The sequence below is a fragment of the Coturnix japonica genome, chromosome Z (genome assembly GCF_001577835.2).
Source record: "Coturnix japonica isolate 7356 chromosome Z, Coturnix japonica 2.1, whole genome shotgun sequence".
In the NCBI taxonomy this organism is placed as follows: domain Eukaryota; kingdom Metazoa; phylum Chordata; class Aves; order Galliformes; family Phasianidae; genus Coturnix; species Coturnix japonica.
The window spans coordinates 32,982,961-33,002,886 of NC_029547.1; positions in this window are offsets into that span (position 1 = coordinate 32,982,961).

Here is a 19,926-nt window from a genome sequence, read left to right on the forward strand (position 1 = left end):
ATGGCTTTTATGAATTCTTCTGGCATGGATTATAATAGTAGAAACATTTTTTTTCTTTCCAAGGAGCAAAATATTTTTGTATGCTTTTAATTGCTTATTAAAACCTGAGGTCAGGTCACTCATTAGCTGTAATCCGAAGCCATAACTGACCTTCACCAGATACCTGTTTTAAAGATGGTAACAGAGAAAGAAATTGTGTCCAGTTCATAAACCGTTATAATAACACAGGTAGGAGCATAAATTACACAAAAACTTTTTGGATGCTTTTCCTGCATCCCAGTATGACTTTAATGGCTAGTATTTTCTGATTACCAATTTGTACAAAAAGAAAAGCATAATTAAAATAGATGTTTAGATTTAAATGAAACTTCCTAATATTTTTGAAATATCCCTGGAAATGCTTCCTTGCTTTTAGGATTATGAGAGAAACTGATTTTTCATATACTTCCCACTTTCAAATATTTAATTTTTTAATTCTATTTCCAGTTCATTTTGTTAGAGTGAAATGACATGCTAAGATCGGATCTCCAGGTCTCAAGCTGTTTGGTACCTGGCTGTAGCTATATTGTTCTAAATCAATTTAATTTGAATTGTGGGGGGGCTTCTACTTGCAAACCACTTACTACCACAGTTGGTAACGCACAAGAGTTGCATTGCCTGTCAAAACAATCAAAGAAAATGCATAGAACAAAATGAATCACTCTGAAAAGCAGAATGAAAATTCATTTCTAAAATCAAATGCCTCACAATAATTTTTTTATTTTGTTTTATTTTATTTTTTGTTCTGAAGCTTAATTGTATAATAACCATAATGTATCTTAACTGGCTTGTAGATGCAAAAAGCAAAAACCACAAACAAGCAATGGCAAACTGGGTGAAACCCTGGTTCCAAAGAAACCAATGGCAAAACTCCCATTGATTTACGTGAAGCCAGGAGTTCACACAGCATTTTTACACCTGCAGTTTTCTTCTGATCTTTATCCCTTGTTTAATATAACAGACCTAATTTATGTGTATGTGAGTAAAACTACAGCCTGATTCATTTAGAAAGTGACCATTTGAGGGTTTTATTTTTTGTCATAAATTTCCTAGGACCAGCAACCCTGTCAAATGAAAAGTTTCTATATTACTTTAGAATGTAATAGATATTTGTCTTATTTTATATCATGTAAATTATTAGTTCAATACTGTTAGCATTCCATCATACTGCACACATGATTTTGAATGTTTTCTGTAAATGACAATCAATGTTGATGAAGTTCCTTTCTTTAATGCTGAAGAAAATTAAAAACAAACAAACAAAAAAAAACAACATATGCATAAGAAAGTAAAACCTGTTTTGTTTTTTTTTTTCCCCAACACCCTTGAAATCAACTGAATCTGTCAGGAAAAAATATTCTGTATGCATTTTCAAAAAAGAAGGAGAGTAAAAATAAAAGCCTAAACATAAGGAGTCTATATTCACTTTCATGATTTCTCTTAGCCTATTAGGTTAACTATTGTGTTTCTCCACCAGTGCACCAAAAGTGGCTCAGTTTTGCAATTTAAATTACAGCTGCAACTTTTGAATATGTAAATTACTGGATTTCTTCATTTATTTCTCTATTATTTTAAGGAAAGCCTCAGCTAGTAGAAGACTTAGAGCTAGAGACATTTGCATGAAGGCGTGCTGCACAATAATACAACTGCAGTCTATCCTGTTAAGAAAAGGGTGCTGCATTTAGAAGAAATGACAAATACATTGATTTTGTTGTTGTTGTTGTTTGTGTATTTCTAATAGTAATTAATAATGAAAGATAAAACAAAGTGCTTGCAGTTGCAGCTGAAGACAGTACCTTTCAAATATACAGTCATCTTATTTCTAGGAGCCCAAATTCAAAGCAGGAGAAAATTCAGAAAGAATATCCATGACCTCATTTTTCAAGTTGCTAAGATAAACTTAAAGCCAGCTATGTACTTAAATGCTCTCAAATCACAATGCTAGCATGCAAGTTTAGGTTCTGAAATGCCATAAATGCATCTTAGCTTAATTAGGTTTTCAAGTCCTAGAGATTTAAGACTTATCCAGAGATTTTGCATCGATCTGATATAAATGTAATAGTAAGTACATGCATGACATGCAGATAAATGTAATAATAAGTACATGCATGAGCATCTATGTTTCAGACTTCATGAAAACAAGAAGTTTACTAGTCGCATGATTGTTGTATTCAAGTGTTCCAAATACAGAACTCTGTGATAAGTACGCTGGTGGTATTTGAATAACCATTGCTAGAGTATCATTATTTCATATTAACCCACATATTTTTAAGATAGAAAATCAGAAACAATGTATTCTGAAACAATACAAACAGATTTTGTGCAGTTTGCATTTCCTTTCTTTCGGTCTTTGATGTTTTAGGACTAGAATACCTTTCTTGCCTGCCTAGGAAGAAAAGACATAGTAAAATACCTTCCTCTCTTGAAAGGCAAACAAACAGTCATTGGCACAAATTGGCAAACAGCACAGACTCTCTATTCCATGATGCCAGGTTGATGTCAGTGCAGCTCCACAGCCTCATGGCAGATTTATTTCTGCATGTACAAACTGTCTTACACATTTTGCACATTACAGTTCCTTGAAGATGGATGATGTAGAGATTAATGTAAGTTTTCAAGAAACACATTGGTGGAATGCTTTACACAATACAACATCAGATAACAATTGTCAGTCCCAGAAGGATTACACACTTAGAGGCATTTGTTTAATTAATTACATGTGCATGCAAATGTAGCCTTACACATCATGCTGTAAGATAGGTGCATCTGATGATCACTTACCAGGCACTCTGAGCAATATCTCTATAGCAGGAACGATCTCATGAAATGTGATAAACATCCCCAGAATAGTCCAGCATTTAGATGGGGTCAGTCAAAGTCTGACTCAGCAATTTCTCTGTCTCTTCTCCTTTTTCATACACCTCCACTCTACACCTCTACACCCCATCCTTATCTACAAGACAAATCTTTTGAAAACTGGATTGAATGTTCCCTTGGTAGGGTAGAGACAAATCTGTACTGTACCTGATGTGAAGTGCCTGCTTGTTGTGAAAGGTTAAGGTAATTTTGGCATTATGGGCCATACTTCTGTTCCTGGAAAAGGCTTGCTTACATTCCTATATATGCAGTAGCTTCGTTGTATCTTCAATGGTCTGTGTACATGAGAAAAACAAGATATACAGAAGACATACAAGGTTCAGTTAGATCAAGGAACTGAATTCAGAAGGTTTTATCTCAGTTATATTAAACAGACTAATAAAAACTATCCCTACTGACATGCATTAAAACTCTACATGTACCTATTGTTCTCCAAAGTTCAGAGCAAATTTTTCACGTGGTGTCCTGCCTTTAGGGGCTCAGTGTAGCAGGCCCGAGATGTTTGTTGGTCCTGTCCACATTACACAGGGTACCCTGTATGACATCTGCCCGCTGCTCCTTAAGGTCTCAGGTCTCTCATGAATGGTCTCTTTGAGCAACCTAGGGCAACTCCAATGGAAACAAAAGCTGGCATTTAAGCGTCCTTAGAGAGTGTGTAGCAGACATGCTTCATACAAAAGCCTGGAACTCTGCATGAAGAAGAGTAAACAGATCAGGCACCATCTGTGATTTAGAAATAATTGTTGTGATTTCCCTTGAAAATCCCCACAAAATAAATGCAGTACTGAGCTTAAGAGATTACCTCCATGATCAGCAGATTCAGCCCAACCCTAATAAAGCTGATGTGTACATTGCTTCCATTTCAACTAATTAACCAATAGCAATTCTGAGCAAATGCTGAGCTTGTCTGGAATTTCTTCAGATTAATAAAATCCTTTATCAGAGGGCTTTAAAAACTGTGTTCTCTATCCCCCTGTTTTTGTTACAATTTGGAAATAAAAAAAACACATTCAGTTACAATGAAAGAGCCATGAAAATCACAGCAGCAGCTGATGGGCTTCGCAAAACTTCTCTAAATGACTACATGACTAACAAAGTACAGGTTTAGGGTATTTTTGTGTCCCTGTGATTGCTGAAGATCAAACATTGAGAAAGTTTTTGGCTTTCAAGTATTATCAGACATCTTTTGACATAACTTTCCTAACAACAAAATGTCCAATCATCTTAGAAGTCAGATTTCTCATTGACTGGGCTTGTAAGTGGGCCCCCACAATTCTGCTGAGGCACTACAATGTATTCTGTAGCACAGTGAACATCAAATGTCAGGAAAGAGGATTGCTGGAGACATGATGATGCTATTAGACATCTTCATCATCTTTAAATGGTCACGTTGCCCTAATCAACTTGCACATTTTCTCACGACAGTAGAAATTTAAATGTTTCTAGAGACACTCCCAGCAGAGGTGCGGGGTGATACAGAATTTCTCCCTTTTGTTTCCTGGCCTTTGTGTTTGCCTGTTGCAGCTACTGAATTGCCATGTGTATACTGCAGAACAAATCAAACAGGGAAGTACATCCCGGGGGCACTCTGCTATTTCTGTCCCTTGGAAAGGTTCCTTACCATTATCCATTTTCTTCTCTACCATCCCTGCCTTATAACAGAGGAGAGGTTGAAGGCCATGTTTTTGAGGAGTCCCAGTGGAGTCTGAGGCATTAGCTTGTGTGCACCCATTAAGCCCATTCCCTATCCAAAGAAATCAATACCTCTACCAATGAGGTTAAAGCTAGACATGTGCTTAAGTAACCATCTGAATATAGCCATCCAAGCAGCTTCAGTTAGTGCAGAATATTTTACCTTCCAAAATATTTCTTCCAAATTTCTTTACTTCCAAAACCTTTACCATTTATTCTGCAGAATAAATAAGAAAATTTTAAAAATGCTACTTTAAGAGGTTAATATATTGCTCTTCATGATCTAAATGATAATAATATCGTACAGCTAATTGAGAGGCCTGCTGGAAAACGAGCACAACACCAAGCTTAAAAAATACTTTTTGGAGAGTTTTGTTCTGATTGTTTATTATTCCTGTCATTTTAGGCAAGCAGATGATTTGGCATCTGTATATCTATTTATCTATTTCTTGGCAATTTTAAGGTGTAAGCATTGTCTTCGTCTTTACTGTAAGGTTTCCAGATGTTATCAAATAAACCCAGATTGTCTTGGCAGTGTCTGCATCACTCACTTGCTGCCATCTGGGTTACTAATGAAACCTACTCTGCCTCTCTCTGAGGTGAGTTATTATTCCAGTTTCTCAGAGTGACTTGTTCTATGCAAGTTAGTCTGAACAGCAATGACATTTCCATCCTTAAGAGAAAATTCTGTAATCCTATCGTATCATTGGAAATAACTTCCCTGAGAAGGTGTGGCTCTATGTAAATCAGGATTCATTGTTATTACTGTAACCTATTCTGCATACAAATATATATCCACTTCCTTGAACTGACCACATTTATACATAACTCTTATAAGATGTAAAGTACCATGAAGAAAATTAAAATTTGTCATTTTTGCTTTAGTTGAAAAAATTCAGTGAGTACAATCAAGTAAGCTTTGTAATATCAAAAGCGTTGAACCTTCAGCCTCTAGAAAGAGGTGTTATCCAGCAAGAGCTGTTTAAGGCCAAATGCCGCTGATGCTAATAAACACAAAAAGAGGAAAATAAATAGTATTAGATCTAATTTTTGTTGGTTTTTTGTTTGTTTGTTTTTGTATTGTTTTTCTCTGTTTGTTCTTTTTGGTTGTTTTGTGTGTGTGTGTGTGTGTGTGTGTGTGTGTGTGTGTGTGTGTGTGTGTGATTTTGTTTTTGTTTTTTTTAATACATCATTGTATGATATTCCATGGAAAGGATAGGAATCAGAACAAAAAGCACTGAAGTCAGATAAAGAAGCTCCATGTAAACTTTTTCAGTCATTTAATGTCTGTATGCAACTCAGTGGGATTTATTAAGTATGACCAAGAATGTGAGTGCTTGCAACAACAACACAAAGAATAACCCTTAATGTTCTTTTTTCAGATTTACAGACCACAATTTAGTGCCACTTGAACTAACAATTGGTCTCCATTAGAAAAGTCTCAGGCATTAAAAGCTTTTTCCAGTATCTATTTAGGCTATTTCCCAAGATAATTTCTTGACAATGCTATGTTTAACTTGGACCTCTGAGCTTCTATAATGTTCTTTCCTTTTCCTTTGCACGGCAGTGCTGCACATAGGAAGTCACTGACACACTGCCCTCTATTGGAATGATTAATTTTTAGTAAAAATATTTAATCCAGCCTCTTGCAGAGCGATGCAAGCAGGTGTGCCTCACATCGGACTGATCTGTTACATTCTTAGAATTCATGGAAATTATGCTTTTCCAGTGTTAAGTAGAGAAAATTCTCCTCAAATCACTTTTCGAATGCAACCATTATGTTATTTTTATAGAGAGTTTTTAAATCAATAATCATTTATTTAATGGTCAAAAAGATTTGTTTGGTCAGTATTTGTAAGAAAGTAGGAGCACATGAAACAAGGAAGGACTTACTCCTTTGAAAGTCAAAAACCTGCTCTTTTTATAGTTTTAACCCATAGTTACTCCAATGAAACCAACAACATTATTTGACAGTGATTTAACTGGAGGCAGAAAATCACTGTACAGGCATGAAACTTGGTTAAATAAATGTATACGTAAGCTACTTATTTTCAAATGTAAAGTAGAAAAATGGTAGACCATTTATAGCTGCTACCAAACACTCACCATTTTGTATATAAATGCAGCCTGCAGAAATATAGATTCTGATTTGCATGCAGCACTGCTAACTCAAGTTTAGTTTCTTGTCTGCCAAGAAGCAGACACTAAGGTCCCACTCAGCAGAGCATCCCCCTAGCCACAAAGATTCTAGCCTACACTGAGCTGTTTGATGATGCTGTCCAGGTGCAGGACTTGTCTTTGTTAAGCTTCATGCACCTCTTTCTTGCCTGCTATTCTAGCCTGTCAAGGTCTGTCTGTAAGATGGCTTTCCCATGACAGGTACATCTCACCACCCAGTTTAGCGTTATTTGCAAACTTAGTGAGAGTGCTTTCAATGCCATCATCCAGATCATTTATGAAGATATTGAACAAAATTCGGTCCAGTGTTGTTCCTGGAAGGTTGAATATAATGTGTTCAGTTTCTGGGTCTGTGTTGTTGCTGGTTATTTGCCTTCACAGCAGTGCTTTTAGACACAGAATTTGGCTGAAAACAGAAGGCTTTGAAATAGTATTCATTATAGCTAGGTTAAAAGTTTTCTCCTGAAATTTAGATAATGCCATTACCTAATTGTACAGTATCTACTTCTAAAAGCAATTCTGCTAACCACTTACCTGTAGTTAAGAGAAGTATTAGAAAGAAACAGTCTCTCCATCATCTTCAGCTGAATTCATCCATACATGTGCTGCAGCCACAGCAGCTAGGAAGTATGGATGAATCTGCATGAAAACACCTGGGAAGGTTCCAGAATTAACATCTTGCTCTCCAAAATAAGAAAATACGTGCTCCATGTGAGAGGCAGGTCTAGGCTTGGCATCACTGATGTACAGTTGATGCAGTATTCCTAAATAAATGGAGTCTGCACCCTAGTTCAGGTGTAAAAGCAGTTCTGATACACTAGAGAAGTCTCACAACTTCCCCTTGCTGCGAAGGCTGGCTGGCCTACAGAGTCAGATAATCACAGGGGTTGGAAGGAACCTTAAGAGATCATCAAGTCTATCCCCTGCTAAAACAAGTTCCCTACATCAGACCTCAAAAGTGAGCACCCAGGCAGGTCTTGAATATCTTTGTAAAATGAGAATCCACAGTGTCTCTGGGTAACCTGTTCCTGTGCTCCAACACCATTGCTGGAAATAAGTTCTTCCACATGTTAGTTTCAGTTTGAATTTGGACCTCTTCAAAACAAGGAATTCTCTCCATTCAAGTCCAACAGAAGCAGATCTCTGCTATATCCACTACTGTGTCCTCATATTCCTGCCCCAACTCCAGCTGCCCTGAGCCTCATCCTCTGAGTTGCATCTAAGTAGATGCCAAGAGGGAGTAACTGACTATTTGAAGACTTGGACTCATTCTAGCATTGTAAAAAGTTTTGGAACATGCATTACTGTTTGATAAGAAGCAGTAAGCTTTGGGAAGTTGTTGTTTGTATATTATATAATATACAAATATATATGTGTATATATATATGTATATAATGTATGTATGTGTACATATATATTACATATATGTGTGTGTATTACATATATATTATATATGTATAATATATATGTGTGTGTGTGTGTGTGTGTATATGCATATAATATATGTATATACATATGTATATAATATCCCTATTTCCCAATAGGGAAAGAGAAATTGAAAAGATGAACATTTTCTATGGAAATTTCTTTCTCCCTTCTCAACAAAAGCCAGCAGCTGCCAGTATGACAAGCCTGAAGAAGATGGAGAGGGGATCTCATCAGTGCTTATAAATGTGTAAAGGTTATTTTATTAGTGCCAAGCAAAAGGACTAAGGGCAACGGGCACAAACTGGAACACAGAAACTTCAGTCTGAACATAAGGAAGAATTTCTTTACCATGAGGGCAACAGAGCACTGGAACAGGATGCCCAGAGAGGTTATGGATCTTCCTTCTCTGAAGATATTAAAGACCTGACTGAATGCCTATCCATTCCACCTGCTTCGGGAAACCTGCTTCAGGAGGCATTTTAACTCAGTGATCATCAGAGGTCCCTTCCAACCATTGTAATTCTGAGATTCCTTAAAAGCTCCTTGTGCATATAGGCTTCTTGTACAGTCTCCAGAGAGCAGATTCATGCTCAGTGCCCTGGACATAGCTGAAGTCTCTGTTTTCTATGGGTCAGAACAGATGAGTACAACAACCCTTTCTGACCACAGCATCTATGATGGAAGTTGACACCTCTCCAAGAGCCTTCTGTCTGAGAAGGGCCAAGTTAGCATAAAGACTCAAACTCCTCTTCTGTCCTGCATCATTTTCTCACACAGGTTCTTGTCAAGTCAAGAGAGTCAGAAGCAGATAACAACATGAGATGCCACAGGAAAATAACTACGAAAGAAAAATGGCAGCATGCCATATGGAAAGCAGAGTACTCCATAGTTTGTCCTGACAGATTTGAACTAGCACGCTTCACTGACCAGACCTTATTTCTTAAACTTGAAGGGCCAGGAAAGGAAAATTCCTCTCACAGCATCTTCATCAGAAAGGAACAATAGCCTCCATGTTTAATGCAGCCCCAAATCAAACTAGCTCATCATTGCCCTGCCTGCAGGCCAGGGAGTACAAACTCCTCAGGTTGATATTATTGAGTCTTCAGTAGATAAAGAATCTCACTGGCGGAGAGGGGGGGTGAGGGGGGGAAAGTGGGGAAATAAAGAAAAGCAATAAAAAGCTACAGGCAAGTTTTCTTGGTAATGAACTTACAATTAAAACAAATAAATAAATCTCGGTGGCACTTCTTACCTTCAAAGGCCTTGGAAGAAAATAAGCTGCATTCAAAGTGGTGTTAATCATGCTCAATCTATTTCCCCTCTCACTGCAAATCAGCACAGTTTTCAGCTAACAAGAATGGGTGCCCTACTTGAGCTGACAAACCCTATTCCCCCTGGTAGGAAAAGCACTTAGCATGGCATTACCATCATTACATCCCAAGGTTAAAGGCAATGAAACACCAGGAGTGGCTAAGTCAAATCAGTTCAATTGTCTGATTGTTCATACTCATGAAGTAGTGAGGCTGGCAGGGGTCCAGCATAAAACTTAGGGCTTTCCAGAGGAGCTCCTTTAAGGTAATTCATTGCCCTCTACAGTAGCTTAAATCAGAAGGGCAAGAATGGTCACAGTAAATGTGGCTCCTGACACTTCTTAAGAGCAATATTAGCAGATAGCCAGCTGCTAGGCCAGATGTCAAAGGTGCATTAAGAGCACTTGGTTTTGATCTAATCCATTCGCGAGAAGTTGAGTGGATTTGGCTTTGAGCAATGCAATAAAAAAGACTGTGATTAATGAAGCAGTGCAACTTAGTAACATAAGTTGACTCCCGCTTCCTTCTCTCCAGCATTTTCACTGTCCACAAAGCAGTTCTTTTACTTACCAGCAGGGACATGTAAAATGTTAATCATCAATCTGTGGGCCATTAAAGAAGTTGCTTTTCCTTTCTCAACTTGAAAACCAACAGAGAAAGATAATAGGTTTGGTTAACAGAGCTGTTCAGATAATGGAGAATTTCAAAGAAAAGCTTTCATGGAGACAGCATGGGAGCTCAATGCCTTAATCCATCTCTTTTACTAACCTGAATTCAGCACCTAAATAGAGACTGGAATTAAGATTGCAATGGAGAGGAAGGAATCTTTCTCTTTGCTGTGATGTTCCACTTCAGCACAGCCTAGAACAGTGAATATGAAAGGATATTACTCTTCATACCTTACCATCTTAGCAGAGGGCACACTGCCAGCAATATCAAGTTAATGTCTGTACTTTTTCTACCAGGTATTTAAGGAAGCTGCATGCAATTGCATATTCAAGACAGAAAACTAAATTAAGGACCTTACCTAGTTAATGAGATATATCTATAGGAAGAAGTGAGTGTACAGAGCTCTCTCTACTCGTTACATTGTTATAGAGAGCATTTTGCACAGAAAACAATTTTGCAAAAGTTTGGGCTTGGAAAATTGGGGGGAATTACGACATTTAGAATAGGCTTTTTGCCAATCTATAAGCCATTTTGCAACCCATGGATGAACAGGTGCTTAGATCTACCAGTCCAAGGAGAGGAAAGGTGGTAATTATTCCAAATACCAAGAATTACTGGGAGGCAGCCACTCAGCAATGACAGTCAGAGGACCCTGGAGACACTAGCAAAACCAGAAGCATGTCAGAAGCTCAGTCCACCTGGGATCTTGTGCTGGATTCAAGCTACAGGTCTGTCTTCACAGAGCATTTAAACTTGCCTTACTACTGTGTCTGAATCTTTGATTTTATGTGTGCTGTGAGATGTAGGTCAAAAAAAAAAAGGGGGGGGGGGGGGGGAGGGGGGAAGAGAAAGAAGACTCTTCTAAATTCTTTATAAGCAATATTTTTATCTTCTGTATTATCCATTTGTCATCCAAGTAGTAAGCTTTAACCCCACTAATAGAAGAAGAGATTGGGTTCAGGTGGGTGTAACTAACTGCAAGGCTCTGCTCCGTAGAACTGCTACACTGAAAATAAAATATCCTTCTCTCTTTCCCTACCATTCATTTTTCATTTTTATTATTTATTATTTTATTTTCATTTACTTTTGTCTTTTCCTGAACTGGATAGTAAACATCAGCAGCAGTTGAAAAAGCACTTTATATTTTGCAGTGTTTTTCATGCTGCGGAGGGCTGGGGAACGAGGTGTTGGTTTTGTTTCATTGTTGTTTGGTTTGTCTTTGTTCTTGTAAAACAGATGCTTGCTAAAATAAATGGTAATTTTACAAGACCTGTCAAATGTTAATTGGAAAGCTGGCACCAGCACTGTCTATAATTTCTTCCATGTTGTGGTCCCTGCACGCTGCAATTGCTGTACCCTTGATTTCAGTTTTATGAGGAGAAGCAGGGGATGGTTTGCTTTGTGAGCCCACATTTCCCTTACCTACCAGTTTAATTGTAAACCTTTGAGCTGCAGACTCCCTTGCTGAGCTCAGGCATTTTGGTGAGCTTATCTATGAGGAAGGGATTCGTACCCAAAATTGAATGCCACAAAAAACAGGTGCAGAACTTGTAATTTATAATGTGATTTCCTAACAACAGATGTGAGAGTCTCCAAACCCCACTGTCAAGGTTTTATTGTTTCTTTGGTTGATTGGTTGTTTGTTTGTTTGTTTTTTTTTTATTTATACCTTTGTGTCTGGTTATTTATAACAAAAGAACAATAAAACTCCAAACTTAAGGCTATTGGAATAACTCATTATGTAAACAGTGCTTGGCAGACATGGTGCTGAGGAGCAACAGGATATGAGCTTTGCAAAACAGGTAATAGAGGTTTCTCATTGCTCAAGGCCATTCTTACATAAGCACCAGCATTGAGAAGCCAAGTGCAACTGCTGAGCAAAATGTATGTCTGACACTAAAGAAGAGACGGACTTAGCACCTAAATAAACACAAATCAAAGAAAAAAAACTATTGTAGATGTGTCTGTTTGAAAATGTGCTCTTTTAGCACTGTTTCCTTCATGCCTGGAAAGGAACTGTGTATGCTGATTCTTTTGGGTTTAAGGGATTTGAAAAGTAGGAGGCTGCAGGCAAATCTAACCAAGGCAAGAGCTGTGTTCAAGACACAGAGTCCCAAGAAGCATCTGCATAAGATGCTTGGTATCAAACAAATGCATAATATATAATGTTTATTATTTTGGTAACAGTTTACATATTGAATAGAGAGCTTTCTAATGTGGTTATCATTTGCATACTAAATGATTCTCTGCTCCATGGGTGCCAGTGGATTATTTTGCCACTACCTCTGAGATAGGGTTTAAGATCTGGTTTGATAAGGAATATAGTAACGGGCTTGTTGTAATGAGAGTATAGCACTTACAGCAAGTATTGACTGGAAGACAGTGATCCTCTAGTGGAACAGATTTTAAAAAAAGAAATAGTTCTGTTGTTTTTTGTGCATGTTCTCACACTGAAGCAGAAAATCCCTCCTGCTGCTCCCCTTTGTGGTCTGCTCAAAGAGATGACTGAGGCTGAGACAAGATCGAGGACCAGATCCCATAGGATGGAGGTACTGAGATAGGTAAGGGCATGAAAACAAGTAGGAGGGTGTTGAGGACTAAGTCCATTATTAGTGAAGCAGGCAAGAAGGGAGAGTGCAATATGGAAAACATTACTAAAAGAATACCTTCAGCTAGACTAAGCCCCAAAATAACAAGCAGAAGAGGAGAAATGACAGTGTGGACCATGTAAAATGAAGAGTGGGATCAAGCATAGCGGCCTGAGGCTGAAGTGAATACTGGTATTTAATATCCATGCTTGCTAAGGAAGGTTATAGGATTAGATTCTAGAAGATCCCTTTAATTAGGAAATTAGCAAAATTAGCAAAAGCAAGACTCTTATTATGAAGGTGCAAAGCCATAAGAAAACTAAGATTTTCTGATGCCCACCTAATGGAAGTCAGTGATAAATTAAAATCTTCACTGGCTCTCTATTAATTAAAATTGTGCTTCCCTGATGTTTTCAGATCTTTCTCCCAGTGGTCAGACCTTGTTGATGGCCAAAAATGCATCACCTAAAAACACTTCTTGTGTTGGTGTCTTCAGTGTTCGCATGGGTTTGAACCAACATGGCTATATTTAAAGGATGGAGAAAGTAAAACAATTTAAGATTTATTCACATAGATAATTTTGTCATATTCATTAAATAGAAGCAAGAATGTAGGTAGGTAAAGCAATTATCTGAAATTTGCTGGCACATAGAGGGTAAAAAGCCAGCTGTCTGACTTGTCTCTTGGGAATCCCAGTGTTTCCAATTAGTGCACACATTCATGCAGAGGAAAAAGACAGCAAATCCATTTTGTACTCAGACTATCCAATTTGTTTCATAATGATCTATTATGTACTTAAAATATAGTAATATAGATGTGTCTACAGAAATTTAATTCAAACATCAGAGCTGTAGCCCTCCAGAAAGTCTATTAATTTTAGGTCAATATCCATTCATGTTAGGATTTCACCAAATGAAGAAAGAATGTCTGGCGTTCTTCCAGCCAGACCTCATCACCTTAGCTCTGCCCATGCAGAAAATGTGAGCCCTCTGTCACAACCCTTACCACTGTCTCCCCTCCACATGCTGCCACGTGCACTAATACACAAGCAGCACAGGTATACTTGCTATCTGCATACATAGGTCACTCTGAAAGTAATGTTTCTGATTTATTTTCATGGAAAATACAATACATAAAAGAGCACTGTTTGATAGAGCAAATTCTCATATATAAAACACTATTTTTCAACACAGTCTCCATCACTAGCTACTCATCTTCACAAATGATTAATAGGAGCCTGCATGCCACACTTGTAACAATCTACGCCAGCTGAGTTGAACCACTGTAGCTGTAACCACTACTGAACTGCATCACCCACTGCCTCACTATTCTCACATTCATAGTCTGGTCTCCAGAAATGTTCAGCAAGCATCAATGAATGTCACTGTGTGCTATTATTTCTGAATGAAGGAGTTCAATCACACTCCTTTGCTTCATACACACTTCCAGGTCAGACACCATTCTGTCAAAATGCCTCTCTGCTGCCATCTGTCACGTGGCAACAAAACATAATGGAATGTTGGTGGGAATTTTCATTCCCTACTGCCATGTCACCAACATCCACCTCTGACTATATTGGCCAACATAATTAAACAGGAAGCACTCCTTTCAGAGCAGCCCTCATCATTAAAATATGTTCAGCTGAAATGAACAGCCACTATCATTACCATGGCTGTGTAAGGTCCCCAAGATCTACATTTATTCTCAGTAAATAATTTATGACCAAACCCATGTAACTGGAGGTCAGTACACACACTCATTTATAGCTCAGAAATCAGTAAAGATTGATTGCAACCCAAATTCATGGTGGAATGTCCTCCTCATTTTAAGGATACCCAAGAAATACATGTAGGGACTAAATGGACAATTGTTACCTTTTTTACACATGTAGACATACTGTTAGACACACATGCTCTAAACTTCATAATGAGGTATACTGTTAGACACACATGCTCTAAACTTCATAATGAGGTGGGTATAATTTAACTGTTATTGCAGACTATTGGTCAAGCATAGGCGATTTGTCTAGCTACTTCATGTGTTGTTCAGGGACTACCTGGAGTAATCCACTGAACTACTGAGGCACAATTTAGCAATGGAGGAAGAAGACACAAAGTGAAAAGTTTCATAAATAAAGATATACTGAGGTCAAACACCACTTCAGCTTTCTACTTGAGGAGATTGTTGGAGATCAAACACTGACATATTCTCTAATCTGAAGTTTTCTGAAGTAGCAGTTCTCCATAGAACTACTACTAAAGGATATTACTATGAGATCTGCCACCCCAACTTCTGTCAGTCAGAGGATCTCTATTTTTAAGTGCCACTACATTTTGTTGAACGGATGTCATCTGAAGTTAGCCACCATCTTTAGTCTGATGTACTGTGCTCCTTTTCAGAAAAAAAAAAAAAAAAACATCCCAAACAAATAAACAAGCAAACAACAACAAAAAAAACCATGGTTCTAGTATACCTGGGGTCCACAGATCCCAGGCTCAGCTATGTGGCCTTGGCTTGTAATAATGAGAAAATAGATAATTTCTTATCAAGAATTTTTCAGGAGTTGTTGAATTAGAAGGCCCAATGGTCACAAGATTTAAGTGGACATGAGATTCAAATAGATTCCTGGGATCATTTTCGAGTCAACTTGAGAGTGCACAAAATTGATCAGGATCACTGGAGATCACCACAGCCATTACTTCCTACTCAGAGATCATATGAAGTCAATTTGAAGGCTAGATAATCACCATTACATCCTCTGAGGTCAACCTAAGGTTCAATAAGCTGTCCAGAGGAGTAACCAGACATCATCATGAGACAGATATATGTAAGACATTGCTTGAGGTTAACTAAGTTATTTATTGAAGTCCAGGATCATCTGAGGTCAAGTTGACATCCAATTACATGTATAGCAGTCATTTATGATCAATGCTGTTCTCATTTGAAGTAGGGAAATTTAATGTCAACCTGAGATCTGATTAGGCTGCCATGGTTCATTTGAGGTCAACAAGAAAACCTGAGATGTTTGGGTTCATCTGAGGACAATGCAGCTTTTTTTTTTTTTTTTTTTTTTTTTAATCCAGAGGTCACTTAAGGTAAAACTGAGATTTAATTAATATCTTGGGTTGTAATTTCAGGTGCTCAGTTGGTGCTCAGAGGTCACTAGAATTCAGTCACAGTGTTTGTTTCCTGAATAAATTCATCTGAGGTCAACTTTATATTCAAATCTCATTGCAGAAACATCAGAGCTTGCAGCAAAAGGTCAGGTTAGGTAAAATATGAGCTCTAATTAGTAGAAAGGGTCACTTGAGGTCAAACTGGCACTTGTTTCATCCTCGAGGTCAACGTGCCAGCTAAAAGAGGTGATCCGAGGATAAGATATCCATTGAAGGTCAGCCTTACACCCAGTGGTTCTTATTGTCCTTGCTTTTATTTCATAATTTGTCAGAAGTTGTCATGGTTTTGTAATTTTGTAATTTTGCTGTCAGTATTCCACATCATAACATCATGTAAAGCATGGATACATCTATTGAATGTGCAGTCCACAGAAGAAGACTACATATCCCAGAGAACAACATGGTTAGTGATAAGTCACAGGACCAGGACGCTATATAATCTTGTTCCCAGGCTGGAGTATTCTTCTTCTCTTGAACTTCTCGGAGAGTGGGAAGCGTTCCAGCTGTGTCGCCTAGAGTTCACAGTAAGGCCTCTTGGTTTTCGGGGACTCTCTCTCCCTGTTTCGTTCAATTTGTAAGCCTCGATTATATTATTTTGTGTTATCTTGTATTTCAATATCATATTTAGTAAAATAAGTTTTTCCTCCTTAGATTGCCGCTGTTTTTATCCCATTCCCCTTTTCCCCCTCCTTTCCAGGCCCTGGGGGGGCCCTACGGGGTGGCTTCCCCTGTCATGGCATAGGTAAATCTAAGTAACCTGTGACAGAAGTCAAACTCAAAGCCAACTAACCTGCACAAGAATTAAGTCAATCTTAATTCCAGCTAGTTTTCTCAAGTGATTTTTTGTGTTTGGCTTTACCTTTCATGTGTCCCAGGAGTCACCTGAAGTTTATCCAGTCCTCCAGGCTGTTTCAGACCAATTTTAAACCAAATTAACAGGATAGGTCCAAATAAAAGTCTCTTCCTGTTATGGGATCTTTGAACAATGCCATGTACCTCCTACGCTCTCCTTGGTCAGTTGCTTGCATTGGGGTTCTCTAAGTCTAACTGCCCCTTTCACAAATCAGTGCATAGTAGATATCTGAGGACTGATTTAGGCCTCTTCTCATTATTTTGTAGCTGTATTCTGCCTCTCCACTCTAAATATTCTTCAAGGTTCTTTGCTTCCTAGAGATTGAGAGTGGTGATAGATTTTTCCCTGTGCATAATGGCTACTTAAGCACAGTCACAGGCCTAATTTTTAGAGGCTGCTATAAGAAAAGCCTTTCACCAGGTGGGTGCAGCCTGAGATTCCCTGGGGTCAAATGTTATGTTCCCTTTGTCTAGCAGTCAGCAGAGTTCAGTCAGATCCAATGCTTTCACTTTCCTGAGTTCAGTAGAGGTCAGCCCCTCAAACATTTTGAGAACAACCTATAAAATTTGACTGTAATTCCAGTGTTTTTATTCTGTGCACCAGCTATCTCAGCTGAAATTCATCTTCTGTACTGTGGAAAATGGTTATGCAACATTGGCTACAAATCCAGGAAGCTCCTTGGGATTTATTTCAGATCTTTGGTTTTAGTTTAGGGTGTTTTTTTGCAGTAATATCTACCTAAGACAGGGGATCAAATTCCCTCCTGAAACCATTAAGATATAAAGAAAATGTAAAAAGAAGCTGAAAAACAATAGCTGATCTCAACAACAAAAGGACTAGCAACAAGGTAAGTGTTGCCTTGTGCAAGGTAACCTAAAGAACTACATCCATCATTGAGAATGTGCATCTGACGACTCCATGACCAAGTTACACGCTGATCACACCAATATGGTGAGCTGTAAAATGGCATTTATTCAACCGCGTGAGCCCCTTATATAGGGCTCAAATTTCAGTCTCATACATATACATTACCGAGCAGGGGAAGGCCTATCGCGTTACAACCTGAGAGCTCGAGCCACCTAATACAACAGGTAAGGGCTGACAACTCCAGAGTGCTCACAGCAGATGTGAAGGCCAATGTTACCACAGACAGCCTTTTCTTTATTTCTGTCACAACTATTTAAATCTATTTAACTAAAAATGCAATTAACATCAGCATCTTAGGAGATATAAAAAGTAGCTGAAAGAACACAATTGACAACTAAGTCAGTGGATCACCATTATATATATCACACATATATCATCTGCTCCTTCTGTATATCAGTGGCTACAGTGTTTTTTCACATCATAGTTCCAGCTCCATCTGCAGCAAAACATGAGGTTCGTCTGTCAATTATATTTTTTTTTTCCTTAAGCCTGTACATGATTTTATTTAGAATTAAAAATTTTCCAAGAATCAAACAAGCATCTCTACTCAAAAAAATTCCAAAGGTTATTGAGCATCTAATAAATTATAATCTAATAAATAAATAAAACATCTAATAAAGTATCTATTTTTTGCTTTTGTAAAAAAAAAAAAAATACTTATGGGATAGGAATATAAATATTTTTGCAGCAAGCATATAGAAACCAATGCTACCCAACAATCAAAATAAAAGGAGAGCTGGAAACCACATGGTAGATAGCGAATTAGTTTACATTTATTACATTGAAATTAAAAATAAAAATAACTACGCAATTTTCTGTACTCAGCTTTCACCTTAGTACTTCATCATCTCATTTTACACCCATCAAAAAATGGAAACATTCTGAACTTTTATATTTTTTTATTCTTTCAAAACAATATGAAATAAATTGACTAAAATACAAGTAGTACAACTCAATTTCTAGGAAAGATAGATGTATTATCCCTTCTGTCTTTATTCTTAGCAATAAAGAATCGTAAATACACTATAAATGTGAATAAAATAAATGGAGGAAAAAAAAACCATCTTCCTGAGAATGAGCTTTGCAATTTCGGAATGTTTTTCATACGTTGAAACTGTGTTTCCAGTGCAGTAGCTGCCAAATCTGGCTTTGATTCAAGTGAATTTCTCAATAAGTTTCCTTTAAGATCTCACTTTTGGAACAGGTCCATAGGAGACCATGAGGATGATCAGAGGGCTGAAGCACCTCTCCTACAAAGACAGGCTGAGGGAGTTGGGCTTCTTCAGCTTGAAGGGAAGAAGGATCTGTGGAGACCTCATTGTGGCCTTCCAATAACTTGTGGAGAGTTTATAGATGGGAAAGAGACTGACTTTTTACATGATACACAATAGAGATAGGGCAAGTGGGGAGATTTAGGCAGAAATTCTTAGCTTAGAGGGCAGTGAGACACCGTCACAGGCTGCCCAGAGAAGCCATGGGTGCCCCATTCCTGAAGGCACTCAAGGCCAGGTTGGATGGGGCCCTGGGCAGCCCCCCTAGGAGTGTTAAACAAAAATCCTAAATGTGCTTTCTGCAAAATATATATACACTAAAACTAATAATCATAAAACTCTAACGTGCAAGATTTCCTCATCCATTCTAGCTATTAAGAAACAAGAGGAAGAACCCTATCCTGAAAATCTTTCATTCCACATACAGGCTTTTGTTGTGTAGCTTATTGCCCTTCCCACTAAGGATTTCTGGCTCTTTCTCAAGTTTTCAGGAGGTCTGGCCTTCAACCTAAGCTTAGTGTTTAGACATCAAAGAAGACTTTAAAGAATGTACAGAAAATCTTGTATGAATAGCACCAAGGACTCAAATAAATTATTATTAGTATTATAATTTCATTATAATTACTGAACTGTGACTAAGTTGGGGTGAAGAAAGGTCTTTACTTGGATTACCAAAATTTACATTTCAGTGAAATGTGAATCAGCCTTCCCCCAAAAAAGTGCAAGAAGAATGGCAAGGCAATTTTAATTAACCTCAAAATCAATTGAATTTTTAGGTTTAGTATTTACATGCCTGGAATAATTAATATTCTGACAGAAGTATATAAAGCAGTACTTTGAAATGCATCCTTTTCTTGTTCCAGCACATTAGTACTTCACACAGGAAAAGAAAAGAAAAGGAAAGGGAAGGGAAGGGAA